The 17,326-nt window shown below is 47.2% G+C and overlaps 1 protein-coding gene across 1 annotated transcript in view; it reads right to left on the bottom strand.

Moving 5' to 3' along the window:
* The window catches only part of LOC134914699 (ceramide synthase 2-like), a 283,044-nt gene extending 274,455 nt beyond the window's left edge, over positions 1 to 8,589 (bottom strand). Inside the window, exon 1 of the mRNA XM_063920068.1 lies at positions 8,416 to 8,589. The gene's annotated coding sequence lies outside the window, so the exon portion shown is untranslated. The remainder of the gene's footprint in view (positions 1 to 8,415) is intronic.
* Positions 8,590 to 17,326: the final 8,737 nt, after the last annotated feature.

Here is a 17,326-nt window from a genome sequence, read left to right as displayed (position 1 = left end):
CTCCGTGACAGATGAAATACAAATAATATATAATGTGTGTATGTATGTATGTATATATATATATATATATGTGTCTGGAAAAAATCAGGAGAATGCGCCCATAGTGCAGATAAATTTATTTCACACATAAATTAAAAACAGGACATTCCATGGATTATAAAAGACTCGTACCATAAAAGACCCACTCTTTGGGCCAGTTAAAACACATGAAACAATCCACCAGGCTATCCACCAAACCTGCTGCAGTCAAAGACCGGACCATGCACCGCGCCGGTAGAAGCCGAACTCGTCAGGTTACACCAGTGCTACAGCCCAGGGATTCATTCACTGTGGACTGACAAACTCTCATTATAGGATCACCAGCGCACCTGTACCTTTTTCTCCATATATATATATATATATATATATACAAGGGTAAAAGCAGGCGGCACTGCCAATAAAGTAACCAAGTCTTTACTTCAGTCTGCTGAGTGCTGCCTGCTTTACCCTTGCATATGGTGGGATCTGTTATTCCATGAGGAGGGCACCGCAGCATTTAAACATTATTGGATTAGTGTGTAGGATGATACCGTGGAATATATATATTCTTTCTATTTCTTTATATTTTTTCTATATGTAATTTTTTTTTAATTTTTATATATATATATATATATATATATATATATATATAAAACCCTACATATAATTTGTGTGGTTTTATTTATGCCTATTAAATTGCTTTTAAAATGATCAGTTTATTTCAATTTCCTTAAAATAAGAATTTACTTACCGATAATTCTATTTCTCGTAGTCCGTAGTGGATGCTGGGGACTCCGTCAGGACCATGGGGAATAGCGGGCTCCGCAGGAGACAGGGCACATCTAAAAAGCTTTTTAGGTCACATGGTGTGTACTGGCTCCTCCCCCCATGACCCTCCTCCAAGCCTCAGTTAGGTACTGTGCCCGGACGAGCGTACACAATAAGGAAGGATCTTGAATCCCGGGTAAGACTCATACCAGCCACACCAATCACACCGTACAACTTGTGATCTGAACCCAGTTAACAGTATGATAACAAAACGAAGTAGCCTCCGAAAAGATGGCTCACAACAATAGTAATAACCCGATTTTTGTAACAATAACTATGTACAAGCATTGCAGACAATCCGCACTTGGGATGGGCGCCCAGCATCCACTACGGACTACGAGAAATAGAATTATCGGTAAGTAAATTCTTATTTTCTCTAACGTCCTAGTGGATGCTGGGGACTCCGTCAGGACCATGGGGATTATACCAAAGCTCCCAAACGGGCGGGAGAGTGCGGATGACTCTGCAGCACCGAATGAGAGAACTCCAGGTCCTCCTTAGCCAGAGTATCAAAATTTGTAAAATTTTACAAACGTGTTCTCCCCTGACCACGTAGCTGCTCGGCAAAGTTGTAATGCCGAGACTCCTCGGGCAGCCGCCCAGGATGAGCCCACCTTCCTTGTGGAATGGGCATCTACATATTTCGTCTGTGGCAGGCCTGCCACAGAATGTGCAAGCTGAATTGTACTACAAATCCAGCGTGCAATAGACTGCTTAGAAGCATGAGCACTCAGCTTGTTGGGTGTATACAGTATAAACAGCAAGTCAGACTTTCTGACTCCAGCCGTCCTAACTATATATATATATATATATTTTTAGGGCCCTGACCACGTCTAGTAACTTGGAGTCCTCCAAGTCCCTAGTAGCCGCAGGCACCACAAGAGGTTGTTTCAGGTGAAAACGCTGACACCCCTTTATGAAGAAACTGGAGACGAGTCCCAGTTCTGTCCTGTTCAAATGGAAAATTTTAATATGGGCTTTTGTAAGACAAAGCCGCCCATTCTGACAATCGCCTGGCCGAGGCCAGGGCTAACAACATGGTCACTTCCCATGTGAGATATTTGTCAACAGCATGGTCACTTTCCATGTGAGATATTTCAAATCCACAGATTTGAGCGGTTCAAACCAATATGATTTTAAGAAATCCCAACACTATGTTGAGATCTCACGGTGCCCCTAGGGGCACAAAAAAGCTGTATATGCAATACATCATTTACAATCTGGACTTCAGGAACTGAAGTCAATTCTTTCTGGAAGAAAATCTACAGGGCCGAAATTTAAATGTTAATGAACCCCAATTTGAGGTCCAAAACACTCCTGTTTTCAGGAAGTGTAGAAATCGACCTAGTTGAATTTCCGTCGTGGAGCCTTCCTGGCCTCACCCACGCAACATATTTTCACCACATGTGGTGATGACGTTGTGCGGTCACCTCCTTCCTGGCTTTGACCAAGGTAGGTATGACCTCTTATGGAATGCCTTTTCCCCTCAGGATCCGGCATTCAACCGCCATGCCGTCAAACGCAGCCGCGGTAAGTCTTGGAATAGACATGGTACTTGCTGAATCAAGTCCCTTCTTAGCTCCCCAGGCCCTTAGTCCTCTGTGAGCATTTCTTGAAGTTCCGGGTACCAAGTCCCTCTTGGCCAATCCGGAGCCACTAGTATAGTTCATACTCCTCTATGTCTTATAATTCTCAATACCCTGGTTATGAGAAACAGAGGAGGGAACACATACACAGACTGGTACACCCACGGTGTTACCAGAACATCCACAGCTATCGCCTGAAGGTCTCATGACCTGGCGGAATACCTGTCCCGTTTTTTGTTCGGGCGGGACGCCATCATGTCCACCTTTGGTCTTTGCCAACGGTCCACAATCATGTTGAAAAACTTCCCTATGAAGTTTCCACTCTCCCGGGTGGAGGTCATGCCTGCTGAGGAAGTCTGCTTCCCAGTCGTCCACTCCCGGAAAGAACACTGCTGACAGTGCTATCACATGATTTTCCGCCTAGCGAAAAATCCTTGCAGTTTTCACTGCCCTCCTGCTTCTTGTGCCGCCCTTCTGTTTACGTGGGCGACTGCCGTGATGTTATCCCACTGGATCAATACCGGCTGACCTTGAAGCAGAGGTCTAGCTAAGTTTAGAGCATTATAAATTTGCTCTAAGCTTATTTATGCGGAGAGAATTCTCCAGACTTAATCACACTTCCCTGGAAATTTTTTCCCTGTGTGACTGTTCCCCAGCCTCTCAGGCTGGCCTCCGTGGTCACCGGCATCCAATCCTGAATGCCGAATCTGCGGCCCTCTAGAAGATGAGCACTCTGTAATCACCACAGGAGAGACACCCTTTTCCTTGGATATAGGGTTATCCGCTGATGCATCTGAGGATGCGATCCGGACCATTTGTCCAGCAGATCCCACTGAAGAGTTCTTGCGGGAAATCTGCCGAATGGAATTGCTTCGTAATAAGCCACCATTTTTACCAGGACTCTTGTGCAATGATGCACTGACACTTTTCCTGGTTTTAGGAGGATCCCGATTAGCTCGGATAACTCCCTGGTTTTCTCCACTGGGAGAAACACGTTTTTCTGGACTGTGTCCAGAATCTTCCCTAGGAACAGTAGACGTGTCGTCGGAAAAAGCTGCGATTTTGGAATATTTAGAATCCACTCGTGCTGTCGTAGAACTACTTAAGATAGTGCTACTCCGACCTCCAACTGTTCTCTGGACCTTGCCCTTATCAGGAAAGCGTCCATGTTTCTTTTAAGAAAAATCCTCATTCCGGCCATTACCTTGGTAAAGACCCGGGGCGCCGTGGACAATCCAAACGGCAGCGTCTGAACTGATAGTGACAGTTCTGTACCAGGAACCTGAAGTACCCTTGGTGAGAAGGGCAAATTTGGACCTGTAGGTAAACGTCCCTGATATCCAGTGACATCATATCGTCCCCTTCTTCCTGGTTCGCTATCACTGCTCCGAGTGACTCCATCTTGATTTGAACGCTTGTATGTAAGTGTTCAAATATTTCAGATCTCACCGAGCCGGTTGGCTTCAGTACCACAATATAGTGTGGAATACTACCCCCTTCCTTGTTGTAAGAAGGGTACTTTGATTATCACCTGCTGGGAATACAGCCTGTGAATTGTGTGAGGGGGAGACGTCTCGAATTTCCAATGTACACCTGGGATATTACATGTAGGATCCCGGAGTTCCCTTGCGAGTGTTGCTGAAACTCTTGAGATGACCCCCTACCGCACCTGAGTCCGCTTGTACGGCCCCAGCGTTATGCTGCGGACTTGGCAGAAGCCGTGAGGAGCTTCTGTTCCTGGGAATGAGCTGCTTGCTGCAGTCTTCTTCCCTTTCCTCTCCCCCTGGGCAGATATGACTGGCCTTCGCCCGCCTGCCCGTATGGGGACGAAAGGACTGAGACTGAAAAGACTGTGTCCTTTTCTGCCAATATGTGACTCGGGGTAACAAAAGGTGGATTTTTCAGCTGTTGCCATGGCCACCAGGTCCAATGGACCGCCCCTTTATACGGCAATACTTCCATATGCCGTCTGGAATCTGCCTCACCTGACCACTGTCGTGTCTTCGTCTGGCAGATATGTACATCACATTTACTCTTGATGCCAGAATGCAAATATGCCTCTGCGCATCACACATATATAGAAATGCATCCTTAAAATGCTCTATAGACAATAAAATCCTGTCCCTGTCAAGGGTATCAAAATTTTCAGTCAGGAAATCCGACCAAGCCCCCTCAGCGCTGCACATCCAGGCTGAGGCGATTGCTGGTCGTAGTATAACACCAGTATGTGTGTATATACTGTTATGATATTTTCCAGCTTCCTATCAGCTGGCTCCTTGAGGGCGGCCGTATCTGGAAACGGTAACGCCATGTTTTTTATAAGCGTGTGAGCGCCTTGTCCACCCTAAGGTGTGTTTTCCAACTCGCCCTTACTACTGGCGGGAAAAAGGGTATACCGCCCATAACTTTCTGTCGGAGGAACCCCACGTATCATCACACACTTCATTTAATTTATCTGATTCAGGCAAAACTACAAGTAGTTTATTCCCACCCTACAAAATACCCTTATTTGTGGTACTTGTGGTATCAGAAATACGTAACACCTCCGTCATTGCCCTTAACATGTAACTTGTGGCCCTAAAGGAAAAATACGTTTGTTTCTTCACCGTCGACACTGGGGTCAGTGTCCGTGTCAGTGTCTGTCGACCGACTGAGGTAAATGGGCGTTTTTACAAGCCCCTGACGGTGTCTGAGACGCCTGGACCGATACTAATTTGTCCGCCGGCTGTCTCATGTCGTCAACCGGCTTGCAGCGTGTTGACATTATCACGTAATTCCATAAGTAAGCCATCCATTCTGGTGTCGACTCCCTAGAGAGTGACATCACCATTACAGGCAATTTTCTCCGTCTCCTCACCAACATTTTCCTCATACATGTCGACACACACGTACCGACCTACAGCACACACATACAGGGAATGCTCTGATAGAGGACAGGACCCACTAGCCCTTTGGGGAGACAGAGGGAGAGTTTGCCAGCACACACCAAAAGCGCCATAATGTATATAACAACCCTAGAAGGTGTTGTTTCTATATATGGGCTCTTAATATATAATTATATCGCCAATTTATGCCCCCCTTCTCTTTAACCCTGTTTCTGTAGTGCAGGGGAGAGTGGGAGCCTTCCTCACCAGCGGAGCTGGTCAGGAAAATGGCGCTGAGTGCTGAGGAGAATAAGCTCCGCCCCTTTCACGGCGGGCTTTTCTCCCGGTTATTAGGAAAACTGGCCTGGGTTAAATACATACATATAGCCTTAATGGCTATATGTGATGTATTTATTTGCCAAATAGGTATTTATATTGCTGCCCAGGGCGCCCCCAGCAGCGCCCTGCACCCTCCGTGACCGTGTCAGTGAGCCGTGTAGCAACAATGGCGCACAGCTGCAGTGCTGTGCGCTACCTCTCTGAAGACTGTGAAGTCTTCTGCCGCCTGTTTCCGGACCTCCGTTCCGCCGTCTTTCTTCAGCGTCTGTAAGGGGGATCGGCGGCGCGGCTCCGGGACGAACCCCAGGCTGACCTGTGTTCCGACTCCCTCTGGAGCTCAGTGTCCAGTAGCCTAAAACTTCAATCCTCCTGCACGCAGGTGAGTTGCAAGTCTCTCCCCTAAGTCCCTCGTTGCAGTGATCCTGTCGCCAGCAGGAATCACTGATTAGAAACCTAAAAAAAAACTTTACTAAACAGCTCCTTAAGAGAGCCATCCAGTTTGCACCCTTCTCGGACGGGCACAAAAACCTAACTGAGGCTTGGAGGAGGGTCATGGGGGGAGGAGCCAGTACACACCATGTGACCTAAAAAGCTTTTTAGATGTGCCCTGTCTCCTGCGGAGCCCGCTATTCCCCATGGTCCTGACGGAGTCCCCAGCATCCACTAGGACGTTAGAGAAAACTATGTTTTCCCTGGTGGTCTAGGGTAAGAACGCTCAGCAGGTACTCACTGTCCCTTTGCCCCACTCCCTGAACCGTTTTGGAATTGAGAAATGCCCAGCAGCGTCTACACATACCGGGCAGTGAAAAAGCATGGCTGGTCCTGCACCAGGCGCAGATCCACAGTAGCTGCTGTCTCTCCCTCCGAGGCTTGCGTGTGTAGCTCGCTGGCCTGACTTGGGACACTGCTGGGGCTGCTGCCATGAAGCCATGCTTCACGCTGCCGGCGCCACTGCCTGTCTGACAGGCGCAGCAGCACTGGGCACCAGTTGCGGAGATCAGAGTAGCAGAGCGGGGAGAGCGCCTCTCAGGCTCAGCACCTCCCTGCTTTGCAGGATCTGCTAAGCGGGTAGCGCCGGCACTGCCAGAGTCCCATGAAAAATCCAAGAGAATTAACTAATGTTTATTAACCTTTGAATTTAGCAGCCTTTCGGTCAGCATCTAAAACCTAGGTACTGTAGCTTCTTGTGATGGGGGTACCTGTCCTGGCCTTACACTTGCTGAAGCTACAGAGAATACAGTTATATACAAAGAACACTGAAGGCAGAAAAGTGAAATACAGTAGCATTCATTCACATAGCAGGGACTATTTATCAAGCCTTGGAAAGTGATGAATAGCACTGTGATAAATTACTAGCCAATCAGCTTGTAACTGTCAGTTTTCAAACAGAGCCTGTAACATGGCAGTTAGGAGCTGATTGGCTGGTACTTTATCACCGTGCTATTTATCACTCTCCAAGGCTTGATAAATCTGGGCATAAATTACTAAAGATAGATTTGAAATGATTTTAAATCAGCATTGATATTTAGTAATTTACCCCCAGGTCTCCATGGAGAGGGACTGCTTCAGTTAACACTTACGTCTTCTCTGCCAGCACGTAAACATTTATGTTACATATCTTAATGATCAAAAAGGTCTTTACAAACACCAGGCTTATATTATTTTCAGAAAATACAAAGCAAGCTTGCAGAAATATATGTATGTATGTATACGTATGTATATGTATATGTAATGTATGTATAATAAAACTCAGACACATTTGGAGTCATATGTCACAGAAAGACTGTAAGCACTTTAAGCCATGTTGCCAAAGTTATGTATACTCTTCTACATTTGTCAACAGTTTAATATGAACTCACACCCTCCCTTTGTTAGCCAAAAACTCTTCGCATTGCAGTGGAGGATAAAGCTGCAGTGTAGGAAGCAACACTACAATTCTGCCTGTGTCAATATGGTAACCATAGACTCTAATAAAAAAAAAAAAACAACCAGAACTAAATATACTACAGTCTGTACGGTTAACACAGAAGTGGAAGCACAAATATATACTGTTACTCAGCAGTTATACCACAATGAGGTGCAGGGCTTTTATTTATTAGGAAGCCACAGTAATTACATCACAGCACTCTCCTACCAGAACTGTAACCAGGTAGTGGTATTCTTCATAAAGTAATAATATCAATGCAGAAAAGAGGAAACACATGCAGTATATAGATACTGTATATACATTATATATTGCCATTATACATTAAGAACAGTATACATATACATACATAGTTTTCATGTTCTGTACGTCATCACTGCAACACTACCTCTGTAGTGGGAGCTAATAAGTGCTATAGACATCGATGTAATCATCAGGATGGCATACACTGACACTACTAGTGACCGCATAAGTTTGCTAATGTGCAATGACACAGGACTGGTGATGACCAGCTGGGACAGTGACTAGACAGGGCAAGACTACGGCAGGCCAGTACTGTGATATTGCTCTCATCATGGGGCACCAAGGTGACCAAGAATAATGTCCATAGCTAGAAATGACAGCACTCCGGCCACACCCCTTGTACACAGATGCCAGATGCTGCTGGGGCATTTTTCCTTCACCCACGTATCTCGTCCCTCCGCTATCTATGCCAGCCAGCAGTCACGGCAAGGAAGTACAGCATAAGCCCGCTGCTGCGCTCTACATCACAGTCACAGCTGTCACCCGCCGTCCCGTAACGGGGAATTCCCCTCTACTTCTATATAACGGGCTGTAATAATGCTGAGACTCTCACCTGGCTCGGAAAAGGGCCCGGATCAGAGAACCGTGAGAGGAGAGGACTGAGAGCTGGGACTCTGGGAGGAGGGTGAGGATGGCAGAGGGTGGAAGGAGGGGCAGACAAGTGGCAGCAGCGGAGAGGTGCTGCAGCTGAGATACAGCCCGGCTGTTCGGAGAGAAGAATGAAGAGGAAGGAATCTGAGTGCAGTTACAACTTGGCTGGGGGCTATTGAGGTGGGGGTTAAGGGTGAGTGGGTGTGAGCATGATATAATTAAGAAGGGAGGAGAGACAGAGCAAGGAGGCACCATGTCACAGGGACAAGTAAAGGAGAGGGCATGTGACAAAACCTGTGGAACGTTAATACATTTACTTTTCTGTCACACCAGCAATCAGCAAGTAGTGTGGAATGTGCTAATACAATTGTCCCTAGCATTCTGCACTGATGTGTACTAATCACACATTCCTCTTCTTGTGTACGAGCTCGTTTTCCTTTCTTGTGTATGATACATTAGTATACTTAGTACATAATCATATGGTACATGGGGAGTTATTTAGGTTGGATTGCAGATTCTGCTAAAATTGCTATACTTTTATTCTCATGGGGGTGGGGGGGTTGCCCAAAATTGCAGACACAGCAACTGTGGCAAGTCCGCAGCCATTTTTTCAATCAGAGCGGCTGCGTGTGACATCACGCAGCCGAACTGAAAATGCAGCTGCTCTGCCCCCATTTTCCCCGCGCTGCCCCTGCAAAAGCCCGTAGCTGCTTCCCCCGCGAATGCCTCTACCTGTCAATCAGTGAGGTAAATGGCTGAGGAAGGACTGGCTAGTACACACAATATATGAGCCTAAGGGTTTATGTGGGCATTATATAAAGGCGCAGCAGTATATACTGCTGAAAATTTGGTGAGCTTTGATCAGAGATGTGCAGACAAGGTAGGCAGAGAGGGCACTGCCACACCTGTCATAAATTTTTTATTTCAGAGTTTTGACTAAAAAAAAATGAATAGACTAATACAAAGAAGTTATTTATAAAATATATTCTTTGTATTTTTCGTATACTTTACATAGTCAAAACTCTGGAGTATACTGGAGTATGACAAGAAAGGCTCTGCCTCTCCTCACTGCATACCATTGCCTACAAACATGGGAGTAACTATAGTGGGGACAAGGGGTGCCATTGCTATGTGGTCTAAAGGCTTAGGGGGGCCTGGACTCAAGTTATAAAGTTACAAACACATTTTCTAGATTTGGCTGCTAAACAATTGAGTCTGATCATTGCCCAGTCTGAATTGTGTGACATTACATTTTAAGTGAGATGTGTGTGTAGTGGATGTTATAATAGTAAGGGGGCACTGTAATGTGACATTACTGGAGGCCACTGTAATGTGTCATAATCTGATCTGCTCATTGTAATGTGGAGGGCACTGTGATGTTATGCAGTAAGAACTGGAACACTTTAATGTGGCACCATAGGAAACTTGGGCATTATAGTATGGCATAATGTGAACTGGGGCACTGTAACATGGTATATTTTGGATTGGAGGGCACTCTAATGTGGCACAGTATGAACAGGGGGCACTGTAATGAGGCATAGGGAACTATGATGGTTCATAAAATAAACTACGGCACTGCTATGGGGCATAACATGAACTAGGGCACTACTATGGTTCAGAAAATGAACTAGGGCACTATTATGAGCCATAAAATTTACAACTGCTGCAGAGAAGTGTCTCATGAACCATTAGGACAGGGGCCCCTTCAATATGTTGCTATGGGGCCCACATAATTCTGGTTACACTGCTGCCTACAATGCTGTTAAGACGGCCCTGACAGTGCCCCCAGTTCACATTATGCCACACTGTGCCCCCAGTTCATTTTATGTAATATTACAGTTCTCCCAGTTCATATTATGCCATACTATGGTGCTTCTAGTTCATATTGGGCCCATTACATAGCTTTCCAGTGCACCCAGTTCCTACTATACCATATTACAGAACACCCAAATCAGATTACTCATTTTGAATGCGATGCATCCGGCCAATGATTGCATGCATATCAGCGTTTATTAACGCTGTATGTCTGAAGATTATGTAAAGGACTGCTCTCCCGATAAGAGGACTTCGGTGTGCGGACTTCCGGGTTTGTGACCCAGTAGTCCTTCTGCGCATGTGTTATATGACACACATGCCACAGGGGATTCTGGGAGGGATCTATTTGGATCCCTCTCAGAGAAAACCGCAAAAGGAGCCCATAGAGTTCTATTGGGTAATGCTAACTAAAGATGGCCATACCCACCGGGTCAAAGCCCTGAAATGTATTGCATTCAGGAGCTTGGAGCATATTGCGAAAAGCAGCCAAACCTCAGAAAATGGCATTTTGGAGGTCTGACTTCAAAAAAGAGCTTTGATACATCCGACCCAAGGTCACATTACAGTGCACCCTGGTTCAAAGGCGTCAATGGTGCTCAGGGCAAATAAAAAAATGTTGCCCCTTGAAAATGTGTCTTGTGTTGTGGCCCCCCTTGCATTTTTTGTATAGCACTCCCCATGTCTGTATTTTTCTTACAGTGATCTCCCACTTGTCTGTATTTTCCTTTTAGTGACATCTACTTGTCTTGTATTTTCCTTATAATAAGGTCCCCCTTAGTCTGTATTTTCCTTATAGTGTATTTTCCTTAGAAGGACATAACACTACAGAGGTGGGACGCCACCGGTCTGAGTGTATTACAGACTAATCACTGCAGTGTATATCACTTTCAAACTTACCAAACAGTGACATTTCTGCTACTGTTTTCCTCCCCCTGAACACTGCAGAAACTGTTTTTCTTTTCCCTATAACCCGTCTTCCCCCCTCCCCCCCCCCCCCCCCCCTTCCCTTTCACACTTTGCATCATATTCCTACATGTATGCATCAGGTGAATTTTAAATACACTATTTTTCTGATTAAAAATACGTTCTAATTCCCATAAGAATACGTTGTGTAGGTTATCATTTCAGTTGTTATTTATACTAGTAATCCATCATTTCATGGTAATTATTTGTGTACGCATCCATTAAGATAACTGACTCAGGCGCGGTTGTACATCTCCATTTCTGTATACCTCTAGAGGTTTGGGTTTTACCTCTTTCACAACCTTGCTGCCGTAACAGATATCCATACGAGCAGGGCGCTAGATACGAACCTTATTAAAGATGGCCATACCCACCGGGTCAAAGCCCTGAAATGTATTGCATTCAGGAGCTTGGAGCATATTGCGAAAAGCAGCCAAACCTCAGAAAATGGTATTTTGGAGGTTTGACTTCAAAAAAGAGCTTTGATACATCCGACCCAAGGTCACATTACAGTGCACCCTGGTTCAAAGGCGTCAATGGTGCTCAGGGCAAATAAAAAACTGTTGCCCCTTGAAAATGTGTCTTGTGTTGTGGCCCCCCTTGCATTTTTTGTATAGCACTCCCCATGTCTGTATTTTTCTTACAGTGACCTCCCACTTGTCTGTATTTTCCTTTTAGTGACATCTACTTGTCTTGTATTTTCCTTATAATAAGGTCCCCCTTAGTCTGTATTTTCCTTATAGTGACACCCACTTGTCCGTATTTTGCTTATAGTAAGGTCCCTCCTTGTCTGTATTTTCCTTATAGTGACCCCCTTGTCTATATCTTCCATGTAATGATCCCCTTTGTCTGTATATTTCCTCTAGTGACCCCCCCCCCTTATCTAAATATTCCCTGTAGCAACCCTCCTTATCTGCATATTCCCTGTAGTGACCCCTTTGTCTGCATATTCTGTGTAATGACCCCCTTTGTCTGCATATTTCCTCTAGCGACCCCCTTGTCTCCATTTTGCCTGTAGTGACCCCGCTTGTCTGCATATTCTGTGTAGAGACCCCTTTGTCTGAATATTTCCTGTAGTGACCCCCTTATCCGCATATTCCCTGTAGAGACCCCTTTGTCTGCATATTCCGTATAGAGACCCCCTTGTCTGCATATTCCCTGTAGTGACCGCCTTGTCTGAATATTCCCTCTAGTGACCCCCTTGTCTGGATATTCTGTGTTGAGACCCCCTTGTCTCCATATTTTGTGTAGAGAACCCTTTGTCTGCATATTCCCTGTAGTGAACTCCCCCTTGTCTGCATATTCCCTGTAGTGACCCCCCTTTTCTACATATTCGGTGTAGAGAACCCCTTGTCTCCATATTCCCTGTAGTGACCCCCCTTGTTTGCATATTTCCTCTAGTGACCCCCTTGTCTGCATATTCCCTGTAGAGATCCCTTTGTCTGCATATTCCATGTAGAGACCCCTTTGTCTGAATATTCCCTGTAGTGACCACCCTTGTCTGCATATTTCCTCTACTGATCCCCTTTGTCTGCATACTCTCTGTAGAGACCCCTTTGTCTGCATATTCTCTGTAGTGACCCCTTTGTCTCAGTGGCGTAACTTCATCCCGATTGCCCGGAGGCAAGATCAATCTTGGTGCGCCCCTATCCCAATGATATAAAGTGCAAGATAGTGTAGTAATGTCTTTATAATAGCTTAATACACCTCCAGTGCTACTGCATACATATATACACAGCACTGGATGTGTGTCTAATCTATTTTAAAGATACTACTACACTGTGTGACCAGGAATATAGAGTGACACGCTCCACCACATTGGGGGGGGGGGGGGGGGGGGCTCTGGAGGACGTTAGGCTGCAAGAGGGGAGGGTTAGAGATAGGCTGCTGGGGAGGGGAGGGTAAGTGATAGGCTGCAGGGCAGGAGGGTTAGGGTTAGCACTAGGGGGAGGGTTAGGGTTGATCACTAGGGGGAGGGTTAGGTTGCTGGACAGGAGGGTTAGACACTAGGGGGAGGGTTAGACTACGGGACAGGAGGGTTAGGCACTAGGGGGATAGGCTGCCGGATGGGAGGGTTAGGCACTAGGGGGAGGGATAGGGTCAGGCTGTGGGAGGGGAAAGTTAAGGTTAGGCACTAGGGGTAGGGTTAGGCTGCGGAACGGTAGGGTTAAGCATTAGGGGGAGGGTTAGACTATGGGAGGGGAGGGATAGGTACTAGGGTGAGGTATAGCATTAGGCTGTGGGAGGGGAGGGTTAGGCACTAGTTGGAAGGTTAGGCTGCGGGACAGGAGGGTTAGGCACTAGGGGGAGGGTTAGGCACTAGGAGGAGGGTTAGGCACTAGGGGGCAGGCTAGGCTGCAGGATGGGAGATTTAGGGTTAGGCACTAGGGGCAGGATATGGCTGCCAGATGGAAGGGTTAGGCACTAGGGGGAGGGTTAGGGTTAGACACTAGGGGGGAGGGTATGGCTGCTGGACGGGAGGGTTAGGGTTAAACAATAGGGGGTTAGGCTGCGGGATGGGAGGAAACGGGCACTAAGGGGAGGGTTTGGCTGCAGGATGGGAGGGTTAGGTCTTTATATATTACTGTAAGGGCTAACACTTGTATCACTCTATGTGAGAAGTGGCACAATGTAACAGACCTGTCCTCAGTCTTCAAGTCCAGCTCTGCAGTCTTCAATCTATTTCAGGCACAGCAGGTGGTGAGCTCACTTTTCCATCTCTTGCTGATTGCCTTTGATCTGACTCCTCCTTGGGGCTGGGCACCACAAGCAGGGAAGGATTACTGGCCCAGTCCTGCTCCTAATTAGAACTCCAGCGCCTGATAAAAGCGTCACTTTTAACGCTGCACGCGCCACAACGCTCCCTCCACCTCCACTGCGCTCCGTCAGACTCCGCCTGGCCTCAGGCACAGTCACAAGTGCTGCCGTTGACTTACAGCTACTCTCCTCACGCTGGCCTCGTCACCGTTCCATATCATTCGTGGGCAGTTCTATTTAACTCCCCTGTCTGCACGCCTACATTCTGCCTCTGGGGTCACAACTCAGCAGCCAGCATGGGTGAAAGTCCTGGGATGGCTCACCACGCGCTGGCTGTGTAATACTGATGCCCACTGACACCAATGCAGTGCACCAATATGCCTTGACAAGACCCCCCTTCATACATAGCACAGGGGCAGTAATTGCAGGAGTGTGGCGCCACATACTACTGGCTCCTCTATTACAGCAGGAATGGAACAGGGGACAACGGAGGAAGTGCCCCCTTCAGGGCTTAGAGCCCGGCGGCAACAGACTCCCGCTGTCTCCAGCAGTTCCACCCCTGCTTTGTCTGCATATTCCTTGTAGAGACCACCTTGACTGAATATTCCCTCTAGTGATCTCCTTGTCTCCATTTTCTGTGTTGAGACCCCCTTGTCTCCATATTCCGTGTAGAGACCCCTTTGCCTGCATATTCCGTATAGAGACCACCTTGTCTGCATATTCCCTGTAGTGACCTCTTTGTCTGAATATTCCCTGTAGTGACCGCCTTGTCTGAATATTCCCTCTAGTGACCCCCTAGTCTGCATATTCTGTGTTGAGACCCCCTTGTCTCCATATTCCGTGTAGAGAACCCTTTGTCTGCATATTCCCTGTAGTGAACTCCGCCTTGTCTGCATATTAGCTGTAGTGACCCCCATGTTTGCATATTCCCTGTAGTGACCCCCCTTGTCTGCATATTCTGTCTAGAGAACCCCTTAGCTCCATATTCCCTGTAGTGACCCCCCTTGTTTGCATATTTCCTCTAGTGACCCCCTTGTCTGCATATTCCCTGTAGAGACTCCTTTGTCTGCATATTCCATGTAGAGACCCCTTTGTCTGAATATTCCCTGTAGTGACCCCCCTTGTCTGCATATTTCCTCTAGTGATCCCCTTGTCTGCGTATTCCCTGTAGAGACCCCTTTGTCTGCATATTCTCTGTAGTGACCCCTTTGTCTGCATATTCTGTGTAGCAACCCCCCTTGTCTGCATATTCCCTGTAGAGACCCCTTTGTCTGCATATTTCCTCTAGTGACCCTCTTGTCTCCATATTCCCAGTAGTGACTACCCTTTTCTGCATATTCTGTGTAGCAACCCCCCTTGTTTGCGTATTCCCTGTAGAGACCCCTTAGTCTGCATATTCTCTTTAGTGACCCCCCCTTATCTACATACTCCCTGTAGTGACACTCCTTATCTGCAAATTCCCTGGAGTGACCCCTTGTCTACATATTTCCTCTAGCAACCCCAGTGACAGGGGACGGGATGTACTAAAGGGAAAATGCGGTAAAAACCCCATTTGCAGGGGTTTTACCGCATTTTCCTATGTACTACTGCCTTGCCGCCAGGTCTTCGGTGCGGAGGGTAATGCCAGCTATTGCTGGCATTACCCTATAGAAGCATATGGGCTTCATTTTGTAACCATCCTGAGGGATCCAATCGGATCCCCTCCTCGCTCCTCTGTGTACCTCTGGGTGAAGGAGGCCTCCGTCCGTAGCTCTGTCCACAGGTATGCGTCCAGCTGCGGGCACCGCCGGTGGGATGTCCTGCCCCAGCCGCCCTCCTCCTCCGATCCCGCCAGGCAGCCAGCCAGCCTTCATGCCGCAGCAGGGCCATACAGGCACCTCCTCCACCGGTCCTAGGCTGCACTAATTGGTGGTGCCTGTGCTGACCACAGTGGGGGTGGAGCCGGCGTCTCTGTCCTTCCTTCCCCCGGAGTCACAGCACGGATAAGCTGCTTCCTTCCTCCAGCAGCAGCAGCCGGCATTTGCAAAGGACAGCTCTTATTGAGGAGAGCTGTCCTTTGCTATACTAATCGCATATGTAGTACATATGCGATTAGTATGTAGACGAAGTGTGGCGGAATACTCTGCCACATGTTAGTAGTACATCCCGCCCAGGGACAGCACGAATCTGACATGGTTACATAACTACTGGATGTGAGATCCAGTCCAGGTATTTTGGATGTTCAAGTCTGAGCAGCAGCAGGCATGATTACAGACAACTGTTAGTTTAAAAAAAAAAAAAAGGTTTCAGTCACAAGAGACAGGACTCCTGATGGTGAATTAGCCTTGTAAATGTTTGCTGCTTTAAAAAAACGTACGGCTTCAGCCAGAATCTCGGAGCTCCGTCCGTCTTGTACTCCATTACACCCGGCCCCATGTTTTTATAGTCCTTGCTATGTGGACTGGGGCACAGTCATGTTGAAATAGAAAAGGGACTTCCCCAAACTGTGCCACAAAGTTGGAAGCATAGCACTGTTCAAAATGTCTTGGTATGCTGAAGCATTAAGATTGCCCTACACTGGGGATAATGGGCCTAGCCCAAACCCTGATAAACAGCCCCATACCATTATCCTTCCTCCACCAAACTTCACAGTTGGCATAATTCAGTCAGGCAGGTAACGTTCTCCCGGCATCCATCAAACCCACTCTCCCCATCTGACTGCCAGACTCAGAAGGGTGATTCGTCACTCCGCAGTACACGTTTCCACTGCTCCACAGTCCAGTGTCAGCGTGCTTTACACCACTCCATCTGACATTTGGCATTGGACTTGGTGATGTGAGGCTTGCATACAGCTGTTCAGCCAATGAAACCCATTCCATTAAGCTCCCACAGTTTTTGTGTTTACATTATAGCCAGTGGAAGTTCCGAACTCATCAGCTATGGAATCAGAAGAGCGTTGGTGACTTTTACACAACATGTGCCTTAGCTCTCGTTGACCCCGCTCTGTAATTTAACATGGACTTCCGCTTTGTGGTGAGTTGCTGTTGTTCCTAAATGCTTCCAATTTCTAATAATGGGGGTCATTCCGACCCGTTCGCACGCAGCGGTTCTTTGCTGCAGTGCAAACGGGTCGGAAATGCGCATGTGCGGTGGATGCAATGCGCACGCGCGTCGTTGCCTGGCGACGATCATTGCCGGGCAATGACGCTACCAAAAATGTGATTGCAGCGGCAATCGCAAGAAGACGGACAGGCGGGAGGCGTTCCGAGGCAGATACTCACCGTTTTCCTGGCGTGGTGAGTCCAACGCAGACGTGTCGAGGTGTTTGGAGGGCGGATGTCTGACATCAGGACCGGGAC

This window comes from Pseudophryne corroboree, chromosome 1, assembly GCF_028390025.1.
Source record: "Pseudophryne corroboree isolate aPseCor3 chromosome 1, aPseCor3.hap2, whole genome shotgun sequence".
In the NCBI taxonomy this organism is placed as follows: Eukaryota; Metazoa; Chordata; class Amphibia; order Anura; family Myobatrachidae; genus Pseudophryne; species Pseudophryne corroboree.
The sequence above is the reverse complement of the archived record's forward strand: the minus strand, read 5'-3'. Positions and strand labels throughout refer to the sequence as shown.